This window comes from Oncorhynchus gorbuscha, linkage group LG20 (assembly GCF_021184085.1).
Source record: "Oncorhynchus gorbuscha isolate QuinsamMale2020 ecotype Even-year linkage group LG20, OgorEven_v1.0, whole genome shotgun sequence".
NCBI classification, from domain to species: domain Eukaryota; kingdom Metazoa; phylum Chordata; class Actinopteri; order Salmoniformes; family Salmonidae; genus Oncorhynchus; species Oncorhynchus gorbuscha.
This window is the reverse complement of record NC_060192.1, coordinates 45376936-45382112: the sequence shown is the minus strand read 5'-3', so window position 1 is coordinate 45382112 and position 5177 is coordinate 45376936. Positions and strand designations below refer to the sequence as shown.

Sequence of the window (5177 nt, the reverse complement as noted above, 5' to 3'; positions counted from 1 at the left end):
AGGTCTGAAGCATCAGGGGACGCCAGTTTATAAGGGGACGCCAGTGGTAAGTTTAGGTCTGGCATCGTGGTCCTATGTTTAAGGGGGAGTCAGTGGTGCAATGTTTAGGTCTGAAGCATCATGGGAGCCATAGTGGTGCTATGTTTAGGTCTGAAGCATCATGGGAGTCATAGTGGTCCTATGTTTAGGGGCATCGTGGTCCTATGTTTATAAGGGGGCCACGTTTAGGTCAGTCATAAGGGGTCCTATGTTTACGTCTGTATATCATGGGAGCCACGTGGTCCTATGTTTAGGTCTGAAGGGGACATAGTGGTCCTATGTTTAAGGGGGATCGGGAGCCAGTGGTGCAATGTTTAGACGAATCCAGATTGATTAACATTAAGCACCATTTACAGTTAGAAAATAACTCAGGACAAGAACGTCTAAGACGTCCAGTACCATGGATTAGGGGGGTCGCTTGAAAGAGGCATGTTTATAAGGGGGACGGATGATAAGATTTATAAAACAGGGGGTATGCGCTAGTATAAAAATAATATAGATCATGAAGGAATAATTTTTTAACATATCTTTTCACATTTATGCCAGGGTCAGGGGACAAAAACACTACTAGCCAAATACTTATGGGGACGTCAGTATATAGGGGACGTCAGTATAAGGGGGCGTCAGTATAAGGGGGAGGGACGCCAGTATAAGGGGGACGCCAGTATAAGGGGACGTCAGTATAAGGGGGACGCCAGTATAAGGGGGACGCCAGTATAAGGGGGACGTCAGTATAAGGGGGGCGCCAGTATAAGGGGGACGCCAGTATAAGGGGACGCCAGTATAAGGGGACGTCAGTATAAGGGGGACGCCAGTATAAGGGGGACGTCAGTATATAGGGGGACGTCAGTATAAGGGGGACGTCAGTATAAGGGGACGCCAGTATAAGGGGACGTCAGTATAAGGGGGACGTCAGTATAAGGGGGACGCCAGTATAAGGGGGGACGTCAGTATAAGGGGACGCCAGTATAAGGGGGACGTCAGTATAAGGGGGACGTCAGTATAAGGGGGACGTCAGTATAAGGGGGACGTCAGTATAAGGGGACGTCAGTATAAGGGGGACGTCAGTATAAGGGGGACGTCAGTATAAGGGGGACGTCAGTATAAGGGGGACGTCAGTATAAGGGGGACGTCAGTATAAGGGGGACGTCAGTATAAGGGGACGCCAGTATAAGGGGGACGTCAGTATAAGGGGGACGTCAGTATAAGGGGGACGTCAGTATAAGGGGGACGTCAGTATAAGGGGACGTCAGTATAAGGGGACGTCAGTATAAGGGGACGTCAGTATAAGGGGACGTCAGTATAAGGGGGACGTCAGTATAAGGGGACGTCAGTATAAGGGGGACGTCAGTATAAGGGGGACGTCAGTATAAGGGGGACGTCAGTATAAGGGGGACGTCAGTATAAGGGGGACGTCAGTATAAGGGGGACGTCAGTATAAGGGGGACGTCAGTATAAGGGGGACGTCAGTATAAGGGGACGTCAGTATAAGGGGGTCACGTCAGTATAAGGGGGACGCAGTATAAGGGGACGTCAGTATAAGGGGACGTCAGTATAAGGGGACGTCAGTATAAGGGGACGTCAGTATAGGGGGACGTCAGTATAAGGGGACGTCAGTATAAGGGGACGTCAGTATAAGGGGGACGTCAGTATAACGTCAATCAACGAGGAGTTTGCTCGTTTTTTAAATATTTTTTTTAACGTTGATTCCTGTTGGATTTCATTATCAGCTGAGTCAAGTTCAACTCAAAACAGATATTCTTACGTTGATATGAGGCTCGTGGGAGCCAATCAAAATGTAGATCTAACACAACCAGATCAGATACCAGAAATGGATGTAATAATCAGAAATATTACCGACAGCATTTGCTGATTGGCGTGTAGGATATTTGGCGCCCGTACAGTTAGGCCTTAAAGCTTAGGCCAGATTAACGCCAGATATAGCATAATATAATGAAGACAAAACTAAATGGATCCAATAGAATGATACATTTCTTTAATTTGAATAAATATGTATTTTTCCTCCCCTTTATTCAACCCACCTGTCCTTATTCAACCTACCTGTCCTTATTCAACCCACCTGTCCTTATTCAACCTACCTGTCCTTATTCAACCTACCTGTCCTTATTCAACCCACCTGTCCTTATTCAATCTACCTGTCCTTATTCAACTCACCTGTCCTAATTCAACCAACCTGTCCTTATTCAACCCACCTGTCCTTATTCAACTCACCTGTCCTTATTCAAACCACCTGTCCTTATTCAACTACCTGTCCTTATTCAACTAACCTGTCCTTATTCAACCCACCGGTCCTTATTCAACCTACCTGTCCTTATTCAACCCACCTGTCCTTATTCAACCCACCCGTCCTTATTCAACTACCTGTCCTTATTCAACTCACCTGTCCTTATTCAACCCACCTGTCCTTATTCAACTTACCTGTCCTTATTCAACCCACCTGTCCTTATTCAACTACCTGTCCTTATTCAACTTACCTGTCCTTATTCAACCCACCTCTCATGACCCTTAACCCGCCCGCCCTGCGGGTATAACCGCCTACGGGGACTGGGGTTATGAGTTAACCTGCACATCACTATATAACAGCCCACGGGGACTGGGGTTATGAGTTAACCTGCACATCACTATATAACAGCCCACGGGGACTGGGGTTATGAGTTAACCTGCACATCACTATATAACAGCCCACGGGGACTGGGGTTATGAGTTAACCTGCACATCACTATATAACAGCCCACTGGGACTGGGGTTATGAGTTAACCTGCACATCACTATATAACAGCCCACGGGGACTGGGGTTATGAGTTAACCTGCACATCACTATATATATAACAGCCCACTGGGACTGGGGTTATGAGTTAACCTGCACATCACTATATAACACTGTAGCAGTAGGATACCAGCTGTATAACAGCAGAACTAGACAACCCTACCTGGGATTCAGTCTGCTATAACACCTGTTATAACATCTCTATGACAACTCTAGCCTGTCTATAGCAGGTGTACTACTATGCTAATACTGTATAGACTGGAGTTTTTTATTTTTTATAAAGGACTGCTCTTATTTCTTACCCAGAATGCCTCACATCTGATCCGTTCCTTATTCTTATTAGACCTGAGTCAAATACTAAATATTTTAAAATACTCAAAAGTATTTAAGCAGCACTGGATTTAGAATGCGCACCTTTGGGACTATTCTATTGATTCCATTGTACCGGGGCAGAACTAAAGCGGCTCATGAAGTTGGACCGAGATGTGATTGTTGCTGTCAGATGTGTTTTTTTCTCCTTCTCAGTCATGTTAGGTCTTCTACCCCTGGTCTGTGATGTCATGTTAGGTCTTCTACCCCCTGGTCTGTGATGTCATGTTAGGTCTTCTACCCCTGGTCTGTGATGTCATGTTAGGTCTTCTACCCCTGGTCTGTGATGTCATGTTAGGTCTTCTACCCCTGGTCTGTGATGTCATGTTAGGTCTTCTACCCCCTGGTCTGTGATGTCATGTTAGGTCTTCTACCCCTGGTCTGTGATGACGTTGTTGTTGCACCAATGCTCTGTGTTGTCCTAACTTCCATCAGCTCAACTATTAAACTGTTTCCAACTTGGGGTGTTTTCCTGGAGTCAAATCAACTTGTTTTGGTCACGTGCACAGATTTGCAGATGTTTTCACAAGTGCAGCGAAATGCTTGCGTTTCTAGCTCTAGCAACAGTGCAGTAATATCTAGCAGTACAAAACAATACACACATAATCCCGAAAAGTTCAAAGTTCTGCTCTGAGAGAAAGGAGTGTGTGTGTGTGTGTGTGTGTGTGTGTGTGTGTGTGTGTGTGTGTGTGTGTGTGTGTGTGTGTGTGTGTGTGTGTGTGTGTGTGTGTGTGTGTGTGTGTGTGTGTGTGTGTGTGTGTGTGTGTGTGTGTGTGTGTGTGTGTCTGAGGAAGGGAGGATGTGCTTGGTTTGTAGATGCAGTTCTCTTCATTTAAATGTTTCCACTTCATCAAGCTAGAACCCTTTTCTGAAAGAGAGTGAGGATAAAGACGGGAGAGAGGGGAAAGAGAAAAGGAGAGGGTAGAGAGAGAGAGAGAGGGAGGGTGAGGAAGGACTGAGGATGGTATTGCTGGGAGGGAAGGATAGGGAAGGAGGGTAAGAGAGAGAGTAGAGGACTTCTCTTTCTCTAGGGAGAGAGGGAGATGTGTGTGTATGTCTGTCTCTGTCTGTCACAACATGGCCTTTTGTCTGTCAGACAGTCTCACAAAATAGCCCACCAAGAGCCCCGCTGATTAAATCAAGACTTCCATAACAATTCCCATTATCACCTGCGGCATATACAACGGAGACACATCCTGACTCAGGGCTTATCGATATGCCCACCCCGGAGCGCAAGCTGTGCTCGTCGACGCCAGGGCCTCACCATCCCCATCTGTCTCGGCGTCCTCATGAATATTCGGTGTCTGGGGTGATGACGTCGGGCCCCTCCCGGTAAGGAGAGTTTTGTAACAGGGTCACGTTGCGCTGCGGCACTGAACTAACAGACCTCCAAACAGCAGCAGTCCACCGTCTACTCTCCTCTACACCGAAGACAACACCTGCCCATAACCTATTTAACTAGATAACTACAATATTATCAGGTAAGACACACTCCTCTTTGTGATATTTCTCATTTCAGTAACATGACATTTTGCTGTTCTGTCATTTAGATGAGAAACGTGTTAATTGCCCAGTCAGCTGAACCGTTCTGTCAAAAAAGCTTATGCACGTGACAGCTACTTAACTAGCCAAATGTCTTGTCGGTATTTGTGGACACATATGTTGATATATATTTTGTAGCGAGAGAAACTATGAATTATACTGTAGCTTTCTGTAGCAGGTTCGGTTGTTATTGTCTTCGCGGTTGGAGGTGAAGGAGCTGAGAGGGACGGAGAGACAGACAGAGACAGACGGAGAGACAGACGGAGACAGACAGAGAGACTAGAGCTAGGAGCAGCAGTTACCTTGTCTCAAGACCTAGACATTTCTGTTAACATTTCTATTAGTCATTTAGTGTTTTCTGTTTAAATTAATATAACTAATGACGTTGCGGGACGAAGCGAGGGCAGTAGCAGTCTAGCTGACTGAAGATGAAGTTGTG

General features: G+C 46.0%; 1 protein-coding gene across 1 annotated transcript in view; it reads left to right on the top strand.

Annotated features, from left to right (window-relative positions):
* Positions 1 to 4526: 4526 nt before the first annotated feature.
* aldocb (aldolase C, fructose-bisphosphate, b) overlaps positions 4527 to 5177 on the top strand; it is a 39419-nt gene continuing 38768 nt past the window's right edge. The window contains exon 1 of the mRNA XM_046317809.1: positions 4527 to 4677. The gene's annotated coding sequence lies outside the window, so the exon portion shown is untranslated. The remainder of the gene's footprint in view (positions 4678 to 5177) is intronic.